General features: G+C 35.6%; 1 protein-coding gene across 1 annotated transcript in view; it reads right to left on the bottom strand.

Moving 5' to 3' along the window:
- Positions 1-7,523: 7,523 nt before the first annotated feature.
- Positions 7,524-13,643, bottom strand: part of snta1 (syntrophin, alpha 1) — a 182,085-nt gene continuing 175,965 nt past the window's right edge. The window contains exon 9 of the transcript XR_012408302.1: positions 7,524-9,785. The gene's annotated coding sequence lies outside the window, so the exon portion shown is untranslated. The remainder of the gene's footprint in view (positions 9,786-13,643) is intronic.

The raw sequence follows: 13,643 nt of genomic DNA, 5'->3' as shown, positions 1-13,643 counted from the left end.
CAACGACCGCAGGTTTGCTTACGTAGCGGAAGGGGCGGAGCTATTGGGCGCACATGTTGGATAACTTTATTTATTTTGGATGGTGAGAGCAAAATTCTCCTACGAGAGTGATTATAGCGCCTCCCGATAGTGAATGCGGTTATACTCACGGCAGGTATTATTTGATAATTCGGTTGTTTATTTCATTGATTTGGCAACCGTCAAACGTCATCAGGGAAACGGTTTGAATTTACGCTTTGCGCCATTTGGGGTAGGTGCCACGCCTCCTTTTTAAAATCGAACAATTTCGTATGACTGAACTCGAATTAGCCGCTAAACTGGCAAAACGTAAAATACTTACGTTTTCATGTGGGATCAGGCTGGAATTGGAGGTGCTCCTTTCAGAGGTAGACCGGAGAAAAAAGGTGTTATTTGCAAGTTTGTCCTCCAAAATTAAAAGTGCAGTTGGTGATTGTCTTCAGAAATATTTTTTGTTGTGCTGGTTGAAAGTCTCTTCACATTCCAATAGTAATGATTAAAGTAAATGATCTAAATGTGTTTATATGTATTTTTATATTTTTGGAAAGGCATAAAACTAAAAAATGTGTGCGTTCGTGAGTTCATGACTTAAGGAGGTGGAGCTTTGGACAGCAGGGGAGGGTCATAAAATTTCTAAGCTATTTTACTAATGCTAGCGTTCTGGCAGATCACCTACTGCACCTTTAATTAGTATAACGGCACTAGTGTCGTTGCTTTTTTCAATCGGTCTTAATCGAATATTATTTTGAAATGAAACGGCATCCAAAAACATCTTTCCAGAGCTGAAAAAAAAGAAAGAAAAGAACATCAGAGGAGAAAGGCAAGCTCAAAGTAAATGCACAAAAAATATTTCAAGTTAAGTGATTGTAAACAATTAGTTTGGGCTCGATTGAAACTAACAAATTAAGTTGAACATTACTCAACTTAATTGGATTGCTTAAATTCAACACAAATAGTTTGCAACAATTTTGCAGACGACATTTTCTCAGTGCATGTTCTGCTGTGCATAATACGTTATTTAGTAGTAGTTTACAATACTTTGCAATACTTGCACAACTTATTTGTTTAAATATGAGTAAATATTGTTTACATATGTATAATAGGTTAATTATGTTACAGTTAATAAAATGTATACAGGTAAATATTGGAATTGTATTTCTTTGTGCTTTCCTTTCACTGTTTTTCCACCAGTGGGTCCAATTTTTTTTTTTTATCTTGGCCCCTCAACCCTATGGGTCGGCACTGGTTGTACATATTATAATAATTAAAATCATAAAAATGTGCATATTATATTATATTATGTTATGTTATATTATATTATATTATATTATGTTATATTATATTATATTATATTACATTATATTATATTATATTATATTATATTATTTTATGTTATATTATATTATATTATATTATATTATATTATGTTATGTTATGTTATGTTATGTTATGTTATGTTATATTATATTATATTATGTTATGTTATATTATATTATATTATGTTATATTATATTATTTTATATTATATTATATTATATTATGTTATATTATATTATATTATATTATATTATATTATATTATATTATATTATATTATATTATTTTAAATTATATTATATTATATGATATTATATTATGTTATATTATATTATATTATATTATATTATATTATATTATATTATATTATATTATTTTATATTATATTATATTATATTACTCATTCATTCATTCATTCATTCATTCATTTTTTTGTCGGCTTAGTCCCTTTATTAATCCGGGGTCGCCACAGCGGAATGAACCGCCAACTTATCCAGCAAGTTGTTACGCAGCGGATGCCCTTCCAGCCGCAACCCATCTTTGGGAAACATACACACACACATTCACACACACACTCATACACTACGGACAATTTAGCCTACCCAATTCACCTGTACCGCATGTCTTTGGACTGTGGGGGAAACCGGAGCACCCGGAGGAAGCCTATGTGAAGGCAGGGAGAACATGCAAACTCCACACAGAAACACCAACTGAGCCAAGGTTCGAACCAGCGACCTTCTTGCTGTGAGGCGACAGCACTACCTACTGCGCCACTGCCTCACATTATATTATATTATATTATATTATATTATATTATATTATATTATATTATATTAATGTACTCACTGGCCACTTTATTAGGTACACCTTACTTACAACCACTTTTGCCCTAACTACCTTAACACTTCATGGCATAGATTCAACAAGGTACTGGAAATATTCTTCAGAGATTTTGCTCGATATTGACATGATAGCATCACGCAGTTGCTAAAGATTTGTCTGCTGCACATCCATGATGTGAATCTCCCGTTACAACGCATCCCAAAGCTGCTCTATTGGATTGAGATCTTGTCCCTGTGGAGGCCAATTGAGTACAGTGAGCTCATTGTCATGTTCAAGAAACCAGACTGAGATGATTAGCCATCAGAAGATGGATACTCTAGGGTCATAAAGGGATGGACATATTCAGCTGCAATACTCAGAAAGGCTGTTACCTTAATTTAATCTTTTACCTAAGGTAAACCAGGCTTTATTTCATTAACAATGAGGAATAAATACTGTAATAAATGTTTAATGTTTCTTAATTAAGATTAACTAATGGAATCTTGTAGTAAAGTGTGACCATTATTATATTATATTAATTATATGATATTATTATATTATATTAAAAATTATATTATATTATATTATATTATATTATATTATATTATATTATATTGTATTATATTGTATTATATTATATTATATTATATTATATTATATTATATTATATTATATACACATACAGTTGGTCAGAAATATTAGACCCCCCCCCCCACCCCCCTTTTGAATTTATTTATTATTATTTTTCAAATACTCCCAAATGATGTTTAACAGAGCAGGGAAATTTTCACAGTATGTCTGATAATATTTTTTCTTCTGGAGAAAGTCTTATTTGTTTTATTTCGGCTAGAATAAAAGCAGTTTTTAATTTTTAAACACCATTTTAAGGTCAATATTATTCGCCCCTTTAAGCTAAATATGTTTTTCGATAGAACCATCATTGTATTATAACTTGCCTAATTACCCTAACCTGCCTAGTTCACCTAATTAACCTAGTCAAGCCTTTAAATGTCACTTTAAGCTGTATAGAAGTGTCGAAGAATATCTAGTCAAATATTATTTACTGTCATCATGGAAAAAAATAAAATAAATCAGTTATTAGAGTTATTAAAACTATGTTAAAAAAAATCTAAAAGTGATGTTTAATCGAAAAGCAAGATGTTTATAGTTTGTTTTCTTCAGAGAGGGAAATTCTGATTATGTATTTGTAGGAATCTAAAATAAATAAGGTCTAATTGATCAGCACGCTGACAGAGTGATGAAGAATGAAGATAAATGCACACGGTGGACATCAGGACTAAACAGTCGACAGTTTCTGACCTGCGACATGGAAACTTTCCTCTTCTGCGGTTGCAGCTTTTTTTCTTTCTTTTGCGGTGCAACGTGTGCTTAAACAGACTCTTGCCTTTTTCTCTCTGTTTCTTGTCATTTTCTCCTCTTTGATGTCACACATGTAACGCGCGTGTGTGTGTGTGTGTGTGTGTGTGTGTGTAATTTGGTTTCCATGTCAACATTTTGAGCTAACGAGACCACATGTGTGTAACTGGTCTGGTATGCTTTAACAGGGGAGGTAAGTTTAAGTCTTTTTAATGTACCTTTCTGTCTTTCTGACTGCTCCTTTGTTAGAGAGAGAGAGAGAGAGAGAGAGAGAGAGAGAGAGAGAGAGAGGAAACGTGGGCGGATTTGACAAGAAAAGAGTTTCAGTTTCTGTCTTTTATAAGAGCTTTGCTTTTTTTTTTTCCTTTCATGACTTTTTTTTTCATGACTTCTTTTTTAGTTTCAGCAAAATGAAAAGTTTGAGAATAGAGGAGTTGGTAACATTAGAAAAGACAGCGATGTGCAACTAGGCCAGTTTTATTATCAGTTTAATCATAAAAACATGGCCTATTATCATGCATGCATGCTCCACAAATTGCATTGCAGTATCATTTTGTGGAGGCTAATTGTCATTTAACAAAAATAAATATAATTAAATCTGAAAAAAATAACTGTATTTTAAAATATTTGGTGCCACTTTAGATTAAGTGGCCTTAACTAATATGCACTACACTGTAATTAATATAGTTACAATGTATTTATTGTGTAAATACATGTTTTTACATTGTGATTGATTAAATATTTGCATGTAGAAACATCTGAAATTTAATATTTGTGATTACATTTAAAATTACAAAGTTGACCTTCCCTTACACCTTAACCCACTCTTACCAATACCACCAAACCGGTCTCTAATCCTACCCGTATCCCATCCAAAGTGCACCAGAAGTGTTCTGTAATACATTATGAACACAGTAAGTACATTGTCTTTATATTAAGTGGCCTTAACCACTATACCCTGCTGAAAATCCAGCTTAAACCAGCCTAGGCTGGATGGCTGGTTTTAGCTGGTTGACCACCCTGGATTTAGATGGGTTAGGACATTTCCAGGCTGGTTTCCAGCCATTTCCAGCCTGGTCTTAGCTGGTCAGGCTGGAAAACAACCAGCTAAATCCAGCTAAAACCAGCTTGACCAGCCTGGTTTAAGCTGGACATAGCTGGTTTTGGCTGGGCTTCCAGCCTGGCTAAGCTGGTCCAGCTGGTTTTAGCTGGTCATCTCCCGGCCTGACCAGCTAAGACCAGGCTGGAAATGGCTGGAAACCAGCCTGGAAATGGCCAAAACCCCTCTAAAACCAGCCTGGTCAAACAACTAAAACCAGCCAACCAGCCTAGGCTGGTTTAAGCTGTTTTTTTACAGCAGGGTATACTTACATCTGAATATAAAGTGGGACCTTTCCCAGAGATGGGTTGCGGCTGGAAGGGCATCCGCTGTGTAAAAACATGCTGGATAAGTTGGCGGTTCATTCCGCTGTGGCGACCCCGAATTAATAAAGGGACTAAGCCGACAAGAAAATGAATGAATGAATGTATAGAGTGGGACCAAATATTTAAATAACTTACATTTGTACTTATGGGTGCCACGGTGGCTTACTGGTTTGCGCTGTCGCCTCACAGCAAGAAGGTTGCTGGTTCGAGCCTCAGCTGGCTCAGTTGGCATTTCTGTGGAGTTTGCATGTTCTCCTCAGGTTTCCTCCAGGTGCCCTGTTTTTCCTCACAGTCCAAACAAATGAGCTACAGGAAAATTGATTAACTAAATTGGACATAGTCTATGTGTGTGTGTGAATGTGAAAGTGTTTGGGTGTTTCCCAGTACTAGGTTGCAGCTGGAAGGGCATCCACTGTGTACACTCTAAAAAATGTTGTTATTTATTTAACCTAGTGGTTAAGTTAAAAACCGTTGGCTTATTTTATCACTACAACCATTGGGTTATGTGTATTGGATCAGTTTGTTGACTTACATTGGAACTTATTTCAGAGTTAACCCAACAGTTGTGTTGTATACGAATAACAGAACGACGGAACTGTCAATACAGCAGCAGCAGGGGGTTAAGAAAGGTACATTTCATGATTTTTGATGTTAATATATCTTATAAAATTAAGTTTTATGTACTTGCACTTCAAAAAAATAAACGTAAAACTGACTTTTAAAACTAAATATGTAATACCTATATGTCATAAAAAAATAACCCAACTTTTTAACCCAATGCATTGGGTTAAAATAACCCATAATTAGGAAGGTGCTATAATAAACTATAGTTGGGTTATATGTTGTTGTTGTTTTTTAACCAAACTATTTTAACTGAGTAAAACATATGCTGGTCAAGTTGGTGGTTCATTCCACTGTGGACACCCCTGATATGCACAGTTAGGGACTTAGCCGAATGAATGAATTTGTATTTACATGTTTGTTATGTGCAGCTGGTTCTGTTTTATTTTGAGGCCAGATCATGATGCATACATACAAACTATAATATGCTTTATTATTAAAATGTGTCCTCGTACGTTTGTGCACAAAGAAGATAAATAAACGATGATCCCGGGAGGTATGTATTTTTGCAGTTTTTGTTTTTTGCAAATCCATGAGTGGCTGCCGCGTGCGCTTTTTCATAGCTCAAATGTCTCTCATGAGTGCCCTTCATGCCCGCACTGTTCTTGTGTAAATTCACTAGAGGCCGCAAAAAAAAAAAAAAAAAATAAAATAAAAAAATTCACTAGAGGCCGCTGTTGAACAACCGTCTGTCTGACTGGCTGAATGATTAACAGGGCGACCTGCCAATCAGCTGACCCACCCTCTTCCTTCCCTAAACCCAACCAGTTTTACAGATTGACCCGCCCACCCGCTTACTTCCCTAAACCCAACAAACAATTTATAAAAGCCGTCCAGAAAAAGAAAAGCTCTCGTCTGATTTTTACCACATTTTCGGATTTTACCACATTCTCACCCTGTTATGAACTTGTCCACTTTTGGAGTTTTTTTAAACTTGTTTTGTCTTACCTGATTTCTGGAACCGCTCTTCCCCAGACCTGGTCGGCATTGTCATGGTCAACTCCTCTTTGTGTCTCAATTCCGCCGACGTACACGACGAGCTAACTGGACAAACTGGTTGCGCATTGAAGTAAGTGGTCAGCCGGTGTTAGCACTGTGTTGTTTTGTGTTTCTGTGTGTTTGATTTGATTCTAGATTGGGGGCGTGCATTCAGCGCACCTGATGCTGGTCAGCGCCCTTATTTAAACCCTGGCAGAGAGTTTGTCGGGTCCGCTGTCCATTCACTCTGCAGTTGGCCAGAGCTGCGCTCCAATTTGGGCATTATTTTTTGTTTCGCAGCCATACACTATCACTGACAACATTTACCACATCCATTCACTTGCATTTCACGCTGATTGAACATACTGATACTGATATTTTGATTATATAATTTAAATTGAGTTTAATAAATCTTGGGTGACGCAGTGGTGCAGTGGGTAGCACGTTCGCCTCACAGCAAGAAGGTCGCTGGGTCGAGCCTCGGCTCAGTTGACGTTTCTGTGTGGAGTTTGCATGTTCTCCCTGCGTTCGCGTGGGTTTCCTCCGGGTGCTCTGGTTTCCCCCACAGTCCAAAGACATGCAGTACAGGTGAATTGGGTAGGCTAAATTGTCCGTAGTGAATGTGTGTGGATGTTTCCTAGAGATAGATTGCGACTGGAAGGGCATCCGCTGTGTAAAAACTTGCCGGATAAGTTGCCGGTTCATTCCGCTGTGGCGACCCCAGATTAATAAAGGGACTAAGCCGACAAGAAAATGAATGAATAAATAAATCTTCTTTTTGATTATACTTTGCCGTGTCACCTCCCTCACTATGTTGCATCCCTGAGCCAGGTGTTACAGCCGGTGAGCGCGAAAAGGAACGGCATCACACCGCCCCGTAGCGTTCCTTAAAAAATGAAATGCAGCCATTCGTACCTCCAGCTACATAATTCACAGTCTCCAGAAACGTCCACGGGACTACGTTTTCTACATTTTTTACGTTTAATAAATACAATAAATATATAACAAATAGGATTTTTTTTACAAGATTAATCACAAAAGCATGTCCAGGGTTGACCATAATAAATAAATGCTTTAAATTAAAAAAAAGAAAAATATAGAAGAGATACTAATCAATAAAACTTAGTTGTGCCAACTTTTTTTCATTAAAATATAGATTTTCAAATGAGAAACACACAGACACTAGGTCACACTTTACAATAGGGTTTCGTTAGTTACTGTATTTACTATCACTAACTAATAATAAACAATAATTGTACAGCGCTTATTAACCTTAATTCAACATTTACTAACGCAACATTCAAATTCATGCTTGTTAACATTAGCTAATGCACCGCGAGTTAACATGAACTAACAATGATTTAATTCAATTCAATTCCTCTATATTTCTATAGCGCTTTCACAATGTAGATTATGTCAAAGCAGCTTCACATAGAAGATCATAGTGAATTGAAACAGTGTAGTTCAGTATTTAGAGTTTAAGTTCAGTTCAGTGTGGTTTAATATTTACTACTGAGAGTCCAAACACTGAGGAGCAAATCCATCGATGCGCAGCTCTACAGATCCTGAACCATGCTAGCCAGTGGCGACAGTGGCAAACAACAAACTTCACCAATTGGCGAAAGTAAAGAATAAAAAAACCTCAGGAGAAACCAGATTCAGTTGTGCACGACCATCTCTCTTCTGGCCAAACGTCTTGTGAAGAGCTGCAGTCTAGGTGCCGTAGGTTGGAGAACTCTGGACCTCAGCGAAGACTCGTCTGTCCCTGGAGTGTCACAGGAATCAGACTCATGCTCCATGACCACCACAGCAGCTGCTCAGGATACGGCCTGGTCCAAGATTATGGAAACCTTGGGATCATCTCTTCAGGTCTTGGATCACATCAGTGGCACTGCATAATCTCTGGGGGCCTCAGGATGAGTATCCCCAAGTGGAAATAGATAATAATTAGCGTAGCTGCTGTTCATAGTGTTTATAAACGAGATGCGTGGAGCACACGCATGCATCATACTGCTATGTGATGCACTGTGTATGCTTTACTAAAAAGATAGGTCTTTAATCTAGTGTTGAACTGAGAGAGTGTGTCTGAGCCTCGGACATTATCAGGAAGGTTATTCCAGAGTTTAGGAGCCATAAATGAGAAGGCTCGACCTCCTTTAGTAGACTTCACTATTCTAGGTACTACCAGAAGCCCTGAGTTTTGAAATCTTACAGAGTGAGTTGGATTGTAGCAAGACAGAATGTTGGTTAGATAAACAGGAGCTCGATTTAAAGCTAAATATAGGTAAGAAGTAATATTTTAAATTCAATACGAAACTTAATGAATGAATTAATGAACTAATGTTAACTCGAATGAACAAATACTATCAATTTTTGGTTTATTGTTCTGTTCAAAAGTGGTAAAGTGTTACCATATATTTGAATTAAAATGTTACATGTGCAAGTTTGCCTTTGTATTACCATCCATACATGCGTCCAAAAAATTTAAAATAAATAAATAAAGACGGCATCACAATGGCGCAGTGGGTAGCACAATCGCCTCATAGCAAGAAGGTCGCTGGTTTGAGCCCCGGTTGGGTCAGTTGGCATTTCTGTGTGGAGTTTGCATGTTCTCCCCGTGTTGGCGTGGGTTTCCTCCGGGTGCTCCAGTTTCACCCACAGTCCAAACACATGCGGTACAGGTGAATCGGGTAAGCTAAACTGGCTGTATGTGTGTGATTGAGTGAGTGTTTCTCAGTAATGGATTGCAGCTGGAAGGACATCCAAAGTTTAAAACATATGCTGGATAAGTTGGCGGTTCATTCCGCTGTGGCGATCCCAGATTAATAAAGGGACTAAGCCGAAAAGAAAGTTAATAAATGAATAACTAAAAGTAAATATAAAAAAAAGAATTAATTTAGATGAGAAACAGTTTGCCCTGTAGATTGTAATCTATACATTCAGGAACTTAAAATGTCCAAAAAAGGCAAAAGCAATGCAAAGCAATTTAAAGACTAATCAATAATCAATCTTAAAAGCACTGTATTGCTGTAAGCAAAAATAAAAAGTTAGATATGTGTGTCTGAAATATAAGCCTGACAGCTTGACCTCCACAAAACGAGTTTACCCCTTTCAGAAAGAAAGGAAAGGACAGCGGATGGAGTGATGACAGAGAGATTTTGATCTGGCGAGTTCTGTGGGTGTGAAGCATCAAACGTTGTTCTCATTCAGGAGCTCCTCCCGAATTTACTGTAACACACAGATGAGTCCAGATCACACTGATGATAATGATGAGAGTGGCGTGTGAACGTGTGTTTCCCCTGCGCAGGAGGAAGAGAAATACCCTCCACAAGTCTAGTGTTTTTCTTCAGTCGTGGCTCTGTTGGCTTCAGCTGCCCACATCCACCCAGAGAAACCAGAAACCACCAGCGCTCCCAGTAACAGACATTTTCCAGAGCTCAAACCAATGCACACAGAGAGAGAAACCCAAAGCATTTACCATTAATTCAGTTAGACAATAAAACACAAGCAATATTTACTAGAGGAGAAAACAGATTGTATCCTACAAGCGACACAATAACGCCTGTCACAAAAACAGAAAGAGAGCAATAAAAACATTGGTGATGCGCATGCAAACACACACGCACACACACACACCCTTCTAGATGATTATTAATGAATCATTGGATATATGCTGATCATTATTATTCATTAATACTGTTTTATCTTAAAATGTTGACACATGTAGTTTACTATGATTTTATTTTACTACTATTATTTACTGTGTTTACTATGTTTGTTTTTTTTCTGTATACTTACAGTTGAAGTCAAAAATGTTTTGCCCTCCTGTGAATTTTTTATTTTTCAAATATTTCCCAAATCATGTTTAACAGAGCAATGTGGTTTTTTTTTTTTAGTGTTTCGTATTATATTTTTTTAATCTAATATTATCTATTATTATCTATTATTATATATATATATATATATATATATATATATATATATATATATATATTATGGGGGATGGGGGTGGACAACGAATGCCAAACACACATATCGACATACAGCACTAAGCAAGTGACACAGAGAGCATTAAGCTCTCTCTCGTTCACACACATACAAACACTCACAGCACCAAGCTCTCTCTCCAAAATGGTTGCAATTTCGAGCCCTGTAAAGAGAGAGAGAGAGAGAGAGAGAGAGAGAGAGAGAGAGAGAGAGAGAGTGAAACAATTTAGCTGAGGTTAAAGAGTTCACACTGTAAAAAATAATTAATTAATTAACAGTTGTCGTATTTTGAGAAGCATAAGTGTTTATTTGCGGTTGTGAATTGCATTATGGGATGTTGATCTCTGCTCTGTCCACTTTTGATGTTGAAAATTCATCTCTACAGTTAAATAAAGTGACTTTTATTGACATTTTAGTCGTTTGAAATACTGTAATGTATGAGGAATGATGTATAGAAAATAGTGTAATATAACAGAACATGTGCTGCAGTTTATTACAAAGTTTCTGTAGTGTAATATACAACAACAACACACACAATATAGCAATGCAAACTATTAAAAATGTCAATAAACGCCACTTTTTGGTACTTTTCAAGGTTAAACGTTATTGGAGGAAAGATCAAGGTCCCATAATGCAATGCAGTAGCAGAAATAAATGAGGAAAAATAAAGAATAAAAACATGAATCACAAAATATGCCAAACTGCTATGCTTTTAGTCAGATTCAAATCCTGAAAATTCAGCATCAGATCTCCAAATGCACTGCAAGCTGTTTTTAATAAAAGTCTCCGTCAGAATGTAAATGTCATCATTTACTCAGCAAATTGTTCATAAGCTCAGATTTTGTCTCAATGACATTTCAGAGCATATGCAACAAATACAAGATAAAATATCAAATTAAGATAATTGCCTTCCTCAAATGACAATGGAGGCGATTAAATAATTACACTTTTTATTCTTGGCGCATTTATAGCTTTAAATCTGTGCAGAGTGTTAGTTTAGCTGAAAAACCAAGAGCTGAAATGCTTTATTAACACACACACACACACACACACACACACACACACACACACACACAAAGGGAAATAAACGAAAATCCTAATCTAATTTAATTAAGGCTCTTAAAGGGGAAAAATCCTCCGTGCTCTTTTTTATTGAGCCATTTCGAACAATGTGATAATTCGATAAATGGGCGAATGTTTCTTGCTGTGGCACGGCTCATTTGTGTTATCATTAATTCAGGTGTGTGTGTGTCACAGAGACACACTCAGGAGGAACAGCAAACCTGATATCACACACACTCACTATCACCCGTTCAAGTGCTTCTCAGTGTGTTAAAATCATGATGGCTACCCAGGTGAAAAAAATATATAATTAAATGCAATTAAAATACACTTAAATACCCGCAAACACATTTTTAGTACATTGTTATTTTTTTTGTGTTAAATAAAAGTTTGATGGTTTTATATAAATATACTAACTATAAATATACTAATTAAAAGTATAATTCAGTAGGACTTTAGTACACTTGACAAAAGTGTACTAAATACCAGTAATACTTCAATAAAATGTTTAGTGTACTACAATAAAGTACACTACAGAAAAAACATCCAAGAGTTTTATTAGTGTGTTTTTCAAAAGTGTGCTTTAAATGCTTTAAACATTAGTTGATTTTTAGTACACTGTTTACATACTAATCCTAAATTTAAAAGAAGTTAATATATAAAAAATCTATTAGTAATGTATTGTAGTAGAAGTACATTTTCCCAAAAGTTGTACTTAAGTACACTTAATGTGAATGCAGTGAAGTTTTCAAACTAATTTCCTGAGGAGCACGTGATGTAATTGACTGCAGCTGGCCACCCATCTACACTCATTAGTTAGCCAATCAGATCTATCCTAACTCACTATAAGTAGCCTAGCTAGATTTACTCCCTTATCTTCGTTTTCCGAAGAAACCCCCCATCCACCCCCTTTCTCCTCCTTTTCTCCTTTACAAAAAAGGGGAGCTCTCGAGAACCACCTGATCTCGTACTCCCCTCACATGCTCTATGGACCTGGCGGGAGCCCTGAGCTCAACTATCTCCGAGCTCAGGGTTCTCTCCCGGGACAGCATGCCAAACCTGCTTACAATTGTCAAGCAATATCTAAGTGTGAACTCTTGAAATATTATCACGAACACCTAAATTGATTTTGAGTGTGGTAATTTCAAGTTTACATTAAATTGACTTTATTAAAAATCTATTAGTAATGTATTGTAGTGGAAGTACATTTTCCCAAAATACTTTTAATACAGTTTTTAGCACACTTTTTTTTTTACAATTTGTATATTATTTTAATATGTTGCTATTATACTTTAAATAATTCATAAATATATTTAAATGTTTAAAATTAGGGTTCAAGTGTATTTCTAGTTGTAACTAAATATATATTTTTTAAATACAGATATAGTATGTTAAAAGCACATTTTATTTCAATTTCAGGGTGTCTCAATAGCACAGTTGAGTGCACTTAGATGATATTAAGTTTATCTTAACATATACTTAATACTATCTTTTAGTACATTAAGTACAAAATTAATGTGTGGAAATAGAGCACTTTTAGTACATTATTTAAAAAATATACTTAGTGTACTTAAAGTGTATTTTAGCACACTTTTTTCACATTTTGTATATTCTTTTAATATATTACTATTATGCTTTAAGCTATTCTTAAATATATTTAAATGTTTAAAATTAGGGTTTAAGTGTATTTCTAGTTGTAACTAAATATATATTTTTTAAATACAGATATAGTATGTTAAAAGCACATTTTAGTTCAATTTCAGGGTGTCTCAATAGCACAGTTGAGTGCACTTAGATGGTATTAAGTTTATCTAAACATATACTTAATACTATCTCTTAGTACATTGAGTACAAAATTAGTGTGCGGAAATAGAGCACTTTTAGTACAGTACTGAAAAGTGTACTAAGTATACTTAAATAAAGTGCATTTTAGTGCACTTTTTAAACCTGGGTATACAGGGTGTGGATTTTAGAGGACATATTATGCAAAAAATAACCTTTATAAGGCAGCTGCGTGTATATAGTTTGAGAACCACT

Source organism: Danio rerio, chromosome 6 (genome assembly GCF_049306965.1).
Source record: "Danio rerio strain Tuebingen ecotype United States chromosome 6, GRCz12tu, whole genome shotgun sequence".
In the NCBI taxonomy this organism is placed as follows: Eukaryota; Metazoa; Chordata; class Actinopteri; order Cypriniformes; family Danionidae; genus Danio; species Danio rerio.
Note: the sequence above shows the minus strand (reverse complement) of the source record. Positions and strands in the feature narration are given on the sequence as shown.